Consider the following 10,000-nt stretch of genomic DNA (forward strand, 5'->3'; position numbering starts at 1 on the left):
AAAATGATAAAAACGAACGAAGAAAAAAAGAAAAACAAAAAAAAAAAAGAAAAAAAAAGGGAAAAAGCAAAACGAAGCAAAGAGACATAGAAATGAACGGAAAGAAAGATTCTATATCGTTGGAAAAGGTAAGCAAGTGAAGCGAGCGAGCGAGCGAGAGAGCATGGCGATTTCGATCGCTCGATTTTCAGTTCGGCGTGTGAGTTAGCGAGTCGAGCAGGCAGCACGAAGTTGGCTAATTTATCCGATAGCCGCTTACGCGCATAAATCACTTGGTGGAAAGGGCAGTGTGACTGATTTATGGCGGTGCATTTAAATGGAACAAAGTAACCAGTTCTCGAACAACCGAGTGAGAGAAAGAGAGACAGATAGATAGACAGAGAGAGAAAGAGACACTGAGAGAAAGGGTGGGAGGGAGGGATAGAGAAAGAGAGAGAGAGAGAGAAAGAGAGAGAGAGAGAGTGAGAGAGAAAAGTGAGCTTTTATTCGTAGTCGACGCGTTAGAAATCGTCGAAAATACAATCATCGAATCGATCCTGATCTTCCTCGGAAAGTTACTTTTTATTTTTCTATCTTTTTCTTTTCAGTTTTTCTTTTCTCTTTTTCTTTCTCTCTCTCTCTCTCTCTTTCAATTTTTAACTGAACCTCACTCTCTCTCTCTCTCTCTCTCTCTCTCTCTCTCTCTCTTTCTCTTCTTTCCTCTTGCTTTCTTCGTTTTTATCTTACGATCACCTGTTCACAGTTTCTCATCAGTTTAGAATCGTGGTTTCGTTCATTCGCTGAGTAGAAGTATAAAAGGCGTAGAAAGAGAGCGTTTAATCTGACGTTCTTTGCCAAGCCGCTAGCATGAGCTTTGAAATGCTTTACCCGTCGGTCGTACCGTATCGGACCTCACCCACCGATTCGTGCTACATTATGCTAATGCCTCGTCAATTGTGATTTTCATTCAATTTAAGCCCCATGTTGCGCGCTTGTTGAAAGATACGTAGATACGAGCAACAGTGGTTGCCATTTGGTATGGTTTTACAATATCACATGAAATGCAAAAATCTCGTCTATCTTTGTTGCTCGTAATAAAATCTTTACGAAATATCTTTTCTTCTTTGCTCGAGATTGTTCTTAATTTTCTTTTTCTTTTTCTTTTTTCTTTTTTTTTTTAGACAAACGCACGAGGTAACTCATCGAGATTCTTTACTTTAATTTAATTTCTTAGATTCTTCACTTAGATTTTGAGTATATACGATATTGGGAGATAAAATTTGAATTTCTTTTAGAAAAAGAATTCTTCAAATCTAATTCTTATAACTATAGATTTTAATTCAATCCATGATTCATATATATATATATATATATATATATATATATATATATATATATTTATTTTTTGTTGCTTTTTTCACTAGAAAGAAGATTCAAAGTATTTCCTTCAAATAAAAATTTAACAAAGTCCAATTATGATTAATAAAAATCTTTCCAATTCGAAGAAAATCAATCGACTCAAAGAAATTATATATAAGAAAATTATATTGTTATATATTTATATATTTATATTTATATATCATATTTATATATAATTATATATTTAAATTATATTTAAAAATGAGATATAAGAATTTTTATATATATATATATATATATATATATATATATATATATATATATGTATGTGTGTATGTATGTAAAGAAAAAAAAAAAACAGAATCAACGTAGAAAAAGAAGAATCAACGACATTTTCTAAAGAAGAAAAAGAGATCGAAGTTAGCGAGAATGCGGATCACTGAGATTCGAGTGTGTTGCGTTCTCTCTTCTTTCACAGCAAGTCCTGTCGTGTTATCAAGATACGCCAAGGTGGTAATCCTGTGTGGTACCCGTATGCACGGACGAGTCGGACGGAGTCTCGTATACGTGCTCCTTTCTTGAAGGGCAAAGGAAGATCCTTCGAAGACACGTTAGAAAGAGAGACAGGGAGATTCAGAAAGAGAGAAAGAGAGAGACAGACAGAGAGAGACAGAGAGAGAGAAAGAGAGAGAGAGAGAGAGAGAGAGTGAGAGAGAAAGAGCAAACGTATTGGGAGGTGAGAGAGACGAGGAAGAAGAGAGTAGAAACCGCGAAAGAGTAGCTTCGTATGCTTCGCTCGTGCTATGCTACGGGCCACGTAATGTATCCGTAAGGTAAACCGGTATCGTCTTCGAACACCGAACGGTACGACTTCTCTCTCTCTCTCTCTCTCATTCTCTCTCATTCTCTCTCTCTGCCTCTTTTTTTCTTATTCTCTCTTATTTTCTCTTATTCTCTCTCATTCTCTCTCTCTGCCTCTCTTTTTCTTATTCTCTCTCTTTCTCTCTCTCTCTCTCTCTCTCTCTCTCATTCTCTCTCATTCTCTCTCTGCCTCTCTTTCTCTTATTCTCTCTTATTTTCTCTCTTTCTCTCTCTCTCTCTCTTTTTCTCTTTCTCTCTCTCTTTCTGTCACACATTCTCTCTCATTCTCTTTCTTTTTCTCGTATTTTCTCTCTCTCTTTTTCTCTCTCTCTTTCTCTCTCTCTTTCTCTCTCTCATTCTTTCTCTCATTCTTCCTCTGCCTCTCTTTCTCTTATTCTCTCTTATTTTCTCTCTTTTTCTCGTATTTTCTTTCTCTCTTTCTCATTCTCTGCCTATCTCTCTTTCTTTCTTTTATTCTCTCTCATTTTCCCTCTTTCTCTCTCTCTCTCTCTCTCTCTCTTTCACACATTCTCTCTCATTTTCTCTTTTTCTTTCTCTCTCTCTTCTCTATGTATTTTAATCGCCATCGATCGACGAATATTCGACGAAAGAATGGTTCTTTTTTTTTTCTTCTTTTTTTTTTTTTTAACAACGACATACGACATCGATTAATCTCTAATCTTATCGTAATATCATTTTATGGTTATTAAAAAATTTCAATTCTTTTCCCTTTTCTTTTATTTATATAAAATCGAATAAACATCTCGTCCCGTTCGTTCACTTTTTAAGAGATTACACGTGTTAACGTTATCATTTATAATATCATTTAATTTTATTATCGTTAAAATACTTCTTGGGTTTGTTCGAATCGTTTAAATTCTTCTTTTTTTTTTTTTTGTTATATAGTACGATATCATCGCGTTTATGATCGTAATCTAAAAACTTATTGATTATTATTATCATTCGTGTAATACTAGATCCTTTTACGAATTCAATTACATTACGAAGGAATCGTATGTTAATAAATCGACAGATAACATTGAAGAGGATCAAGAATACAAAATAATGACGTGAATAATAATCGTGAATCGTTAAGAAAAAAGAAAAAAAAGAAAAAAACAAAAAAGAAAAAAACAAAAAAACCATCGACGAGAGAACATTTCTAATCTCTAAAAGCGACGATATTTTTGCGGAAGCAACTAAACCAATGTATTTTCTTCTAGTGGTTGTACGATCGAAGAAACACTTATCTCGACAGTTTGACGTACGTGCATATGTATGTACGTCACGTAGCAAAAAAAAGAAAAAAAAGAAAAAAAAAAAAGAAAAAAAAAATAAAAAAGAAAGGAAATAAGAGACGTTTAAGGAGTAAATCGGGGATGTTTAACGAGAGAACGACGAGCTCGTAGCCCGTCGAGTTTCATCGTCGAAGCGCTACAATAAACGCCATCGAGGTATCATCCTGGTCTCTACCATCGTTCCTGCCAACGTCAAACGCGTCACTTTGACGAGTCGTCGGAGGAGAGAGAGAGAGAGAGAGAGAGAGAGAGAGAGAGAAAGAGAGGTAAAAAAAGTATGAGATGAACGGAGATAGAGAGCGAAGTACTATGTTTGCGTGCGTACGAAAGAGTGAAAGAGAGACAGACAGAGAGAGAGAAAGAGAGAGAGAGAGAGAGAGAGAGAGAGAGAAACGGGAGGATTTATGGGCGGCCTCGCGTCCGAGTGTCGTTAAACGAGTGTCGGCCTGAATGGAGTAAATGGGCTGTGATTTGTACATTGGCAGGCTCGTAATCTACCGACGTTGAAAACGTTGAGAGCCATTCTTCGATCTAGGATCCTCTCTCTTTCTCTCTTTCTCTCTCTCTCTCTTTCTCTCTCTCTTTATTTCTCTTTCTCCTTTCCTTCTTTCTTTCTTCTTTCACTTACTGTTTCTTTTCTTTCTGACGGAAGAATAGCTCATGTTTTGGGTCCGTCTTCTTTTCCTCTTTTCCATCTCGATGCTCATCCTCTCTATTTCTCTCTCTCTCTCTCTCTCTTTTTTTCTTTCTTTCTTTCTCTCTGTACCGTAAAAGAAATAATGATCGTGCGTAACATACATAGGGCCAAGTGTTTGGCCAAATACGTTAGGTTCATCTTTATGGTTTCCTCTCTCTCTCTCTCTCTCTCTCTCTCTTTCTCTCTCTCTCTATCTCTTGTGTAGATGGGCGTGCTGATCGCCAAGCAGCTGTCCGTAGGATCGACTAGGACTTTTGACCCGTCCTAGCTATCTAGCCTTTGGAATTTTCCTCATACTCGTGGCTCGTTCTACCGAGATAAACGATCGGATTGTTTGCAAGCTACTCGAACATGTCGCATTTCTCTTGGCTTTGTTACGTTAAATAATCGTCCATGTGTATTTTAATATCATCTTGATTTAACGCGAATTTGAAATATTACGAAATATATATGATACAATTGACAAAATTATATAACTTGAATTAATTTACGTTTGATATATATATATATATATATATATATATATATTTTTTTTTTTTTATACGATATATAAATTTTGTATTTATTATAATATTTTTTTTAGATATTATTTTCATGTGAAATATCAATTTTTTTCTTTTTTTTTTTTATCGTATTTGATAATATTATGAAACATTATGAGACATTGGAATAGAATTGATAGTCTCAAAATAACTTGAAAAATCATTTCTTTATTATTAGATAGTAAATGTTTAATTACAAGTTTAAAAACGTTACGAGAAAAAGAGTAATTGATTTGTTTTTTTTTTTAAATTACCCACAAATACGTCTGAAAAGATTTTAACGCATTTTGTATTATCAAATAAAACTATTTGATAAACATTGTTTTTTTTTTTTTCGTAAATAACATTATAGAAAATAATAGCGAGTAACAATTTTTTCTTTTTTTTTTTTTTTTGGATAATACTTACATCGTTACATCGTTAGATTAAAAATATACTTTGGTAATTATAAAACTAACTGTAATGAAATTCTTGAATGATTTTCTGAATTTATAGCTTTTGAAAACTTTTAAAAAAAGAAGATCATTTATACGCACTAATGGCAGTCAAGAGAGTGTATAGATCGAAAGGGAGCATCGAGAGGACGATTCGTCACGAATCTTTCGAGTCTCGTTTAGCGCAGCTGTCGTCGACAAATTTTCCTCTGCCAAGCCCAAAACGAAATGGAAAATAGGAATCGACCGATTGATCTACCGGAAGATAAAAAGTCTCTCTCTCTCTGTCTCTGTCTCTCTCTCTCTCTCTCTCTCTCTCTCTCTATCTTTTTCTTTCTTTTTCCCTCTCTTTATTTCTTTTTCTCGAATATATATGGTTTGTTGTCGATTGTATGTACAAGTCGTCGCTTGATTAGACTCATTGTGGGCGATCTGGGCGTGTATTTTGGTTGGCAGGAAACTCGTGCCTGCAGTTCGCAAAACACTTCGGGGCCCGGTGGCTTTTTCCTTTTAAAAGGAAAAACTCTACTCTTGAAGGATCGTGTCGAAGAGAAAGGAGAATGATAGAAAGAGAAAAGGGAGAGAAAAAGAGAATGAGAGAGAAAGAGAAAAAGAGAACACAAAGTAGGACTTTTCTTCGACGAACTTTTTCTCCCTCGGGCGCCAGAGAATGGTACGAGGAGGGTAACGAAAACCAAAAAGCGTTCTCGCAGGACCCATTGTCGGTTGAATGGGCCTTCGAGAGAAGGGCAAACACGCTTAACCTTCCAAGCCATTGTCGCTTAAGGTTATCCGATTTACCGTGGCTCGTCTGGTGGAATGCTACTTCGGACACTGCACGCGGAAACCACTGAGAATAATAATAACTACGTTCTTCAGAAGCTCGAATAGATTATATATATATATATATATATATATATATATATATATATATATATATGTACATACGTATATAAATGATAATACATTACTATTATTCACTAACTCTTTCATTTTGTTTCAATCTCTGTCTCTTTTCATTTTAATTCGTCAAGCTCGAGACGCTTAATAAATAATTAATATATCATCAGTAATATACCAAAAGGATATTCCTTGATATTCACATGTTGACGTGTGTTTTGAAATCGTTCATTTCGAACCAACGAAATAACGTGTTTTCTAAGATACTTTCTGAGTTTTTTTATTTTTTTTTTTTCTTCTTTATGATGAATAATTAATCACACGTTTTGATTTAATCGATCGTGTTAAAGTATCGTTATATGTCGTACAACTTAATTAACGTGACTTTATCTTTTTAAACGTTTTGACCTTTACTAAATAAAACAAAGTTTTGTCAAGACTAGATTTGATATAAATTCTATAAATATTCATTATATATCATGAATATTAATTATGAAATAATAACATTAGTCTCAAATATTGATAAACGACGAAGATAATTTAAGAAAGATTGCGAAGAAAAGAGAAGCGAGAGATTCGAAGTAAAAATAAATGATCAATGATCAATATCAATGTATATTTCTTGATCTTTTTGCTCAGGTTTCAGTTATCGGTTTTATTAAAAAAAAAAAAAAAAAAAAAGAAAAAAAAACAGAGAATAATAGAACAAATAAAATAAATGTGATCGCTCATCGTCGATTTATCGAAACCAACGCGGTTACATACGATGCATTGAGGAGGCAAGATGCAAGAAGAAGCACGTTGCGAAGCGGACACGGTGACGTTATTGGATTACGTAGCTATTGTCGTGGGCATTGTCATGTTACAGGACATCTGCTCGTCTAGGAGACCCCAAAACTCCTATTGCATCGAAGGAATATGAAAATAATATTTCCTTTTTGACCCCATACATATCCTTCTATGATGGATATTTATTCGAGTGACTGTCAAGTCCAGATACATTCTTTTTTTTCATTTTTCCTCTTTCCTTTTTCTTCTCGTCGATTCTTAAAACTTTTTCTTTGCTTTACTTACTTCCTTCTTTCCTTCTCGTTTGAAGAAAAAGAAGAAAAAAAAATATATATATATATATACATAGGTATATTTATACAATAGAAGAAACGAAGATTTCGTCCGATTAGAAAAACCGTCGTCAATCTATTATATTCGATTTTGGGCCCTTTTCGATTCTCCTTTTTGATCGACGATGACGCGAGATATCTTGCCACGAAAGTTACCACTGTTACCCTCGTGACACTGTTATTGCTGCTGCTGCTGCCGCTGTCATTGCTATTTTAAATCCGATTTTCTTAAGTTTCGAAGGGAAAGAAGGAATGTTCATCTCAACGTATATCTACGAGCATAATTCTTTCGAAAATTTTTCTATGGCGAATTCTAAACTCTTACATTTCGTTCTCGGCGACAATATACCTTCGATTTTGAGTGTCCCTCTCTCTCTCTCTCTCTTTCTCTCTCTCTATTTTTCTCTTCTCAATTGCAAAAGAGTCGACTACTACTCTCCATTGTCGTAAAATCGGATCAAAAAGCGACGTTGGCCACGAGCCGGGGGTCGAAGTTTTAAACTTCGTTTTTGAAAGTACGATGAACGCAAAGCTTCGCTAACTTTGTGATTTGTGGGACGAAAGGGGTTCTTTCTTCTCTCTTTCTCTTTTCCCTCTCTCTCTTTTCTCTTCTCTTTCTCTCTCTCTCTCTCTCTCTCTCTCTCCACCCCTGCTCTCTCTTTCTCTTTTCTACTTCTTCTCTTTATGGATAAGTGAGAAGTTTTATCGAGCTTTCTCGACTTCCGGAGACCCAGGGTAAATAATATATAAAGGATATAAGAGAGAGAGAGAGAGAGAGAGAGAGAGAGATCTGATAATCAAATTATACGTGAAAAAATTATATTGTTAGAGAGTTTGCGAAAAGAAAAATTCACTTTACGATATCGTTCTTTATCCTTACGTTTTATATTACGGTTATTATAATCTTATAATTATATTATGTAATTAATACCAATTTTATATATATATTATGTAATAATATATAACTATATAATAATAATAATTATAATAATAATAATAATAATAATAATAATAATAATAATAATAATAATAATAATAATAATAATAATAATAATAATAATAATAATAATAATAATAATATATGAGATATATTATATTTATATATATATATTGTATTTATATTTATATATATTTCTATTATTAGATTTATTTCATATGTTTTCTATCATTATTTTTATTAATAAATATTTTTAATTAGTCTTAATTATCTTGTGGAATTATTAGATTTTTCTTTTTTTCTTAATACTATTGACTTTCAATATTTCATCATTTTATTTGAAATAAATCGTGCAGATATATATATATATATATATATAGGAAGTCGAAATATAAATTTAAATTCGAATATCGGAACGTTCTTTAATATGAATTTTTTGTAAATAGTAGCGAGTTAAGTTACTTTTGTATAAGTACTTAACTCGTTATAAACCTACTACTGTCGAGAACGTGAAATAAAGTATACGGGGATCGATCGGGCGTAATCGTCGCGTTTCAAGCTGATTAAACGAGATTACCCACGATTTGACTGCGTTCGCGTTTGTAGCCTTAGGCCATTGCAACACGAGTTAGTAGAATCGTGGCAGGCGGTAGCTGTGCGGAAAAAAAAGTAAAAAAGAAAAAGAAAAAAGAAAAATGAGAAATACCGGGAAACTCAAGGTATATAATGCTCATATCGCAATATGTTTTTCGAGAAAAGATGAAGAATGTGTTACAACAAATGAGACGCTATGAAAACACGGAAGAGAATCAAGCGTGACACTTCCGCGAATAATCGGCCATGATCGATGGACTTCGGTGACAATTCTTCAATTTTTTCTTCCTTTTTTTTTTTTTACATCATAAAATCGTAGGTCAAAGTGGTCGATCGACGATTAAAATTATTGACGGTAGATGATTGATTGATTGATTATTATTATTATTATTATTATTATTATTATTTTTGTTATTATTGTTATTATTATTATTATTTAACGACATGATACAATGATACAATCTTCTTTTCCTTTTCTTTTTTTATTCTTTTTTCTCTTCACTGAATTGTAAGATCTCGACAGGATAAACGGAAACCGTAAGAATTTATTTATTTTCGATATATAGGAAATTCCATTTATTTATCATTATTAATTGTGATGATAAGAAATATATAATATGTATCTAACTTAGATCATCTTAAAAGTAAAAAAAAAAAAAGAATGTTGTAGAGATTTGTTTCCAGTTTTTATGTCAATCAGATTTCTCGTATTATTTCAAATTCAAAAGATAATTAAGTAGTGCCTTATTATAAACCGGATATCCTCTACATTAATCTGTTTTCCTTGTCTTTTTTTTTTTTTTTAAATCTGTCTGCAAATTTTTGATATGTAAAGAAGAAATGTGAAATTATGGAATCTATAATCATTGTATTTAAACTATATAATAATAATAATAATAAAAATAATTTATATATATATATATATATATATATATATATAAACATATGAGAAAAGAAAATGAATTATTACTGAATAATTTTATTTCAATTAAAAATCACCAATTGAAGGAATTTAGTTTGGGAAAGTAAAAAATATTTTTCAATTTAGTTAAATTGTAACAAATTATAGGTAACCATATAATTATGCATTATAAATAATCATACATAATTATCATTTATATTATATTATATTTAAAAAAGAAGAAGAAAAAGAGAAATAAAAGAATAGGATAGAAAACGACTTATTATTATCAACCGATTGAAATCCATTTAATACCAATTAAAATTTACGTTCGAAGAATTCTTATATATGCATATACAAAATTGAAAAATATTTTT

General features: G+C 32.4%; 1 protein-coding gene across 2 annotated transcripts in view; it reads right to left on the minus strand.

Annotated features, from left to right (window-relative positions):
* Nucleotides 1-10,000, minus strand: part of svp (COUP transcription factor 2) — a 126,539-nt gene that overhangs the window by 32,835 nt on the left and 83,704 nt on the right. The window lies entirely within an intron of this gene.

Source organism: Vespa mandarinia, chromosome 3 (genome assembly GCF_050613455.1).
Source record: "Vespa mandarinia isolate Hongniang chromosome 3, ASM5061345v1, whole genome shotgun sequence".
In the NCBI taxonomy this organism is placed as follows: domain Eukaryota; kingdom Metazoa; phylum Arthropoda; class Insecta; order Hymenoptera; family Vespidae; genus Vespa; species Vespa mandarinia.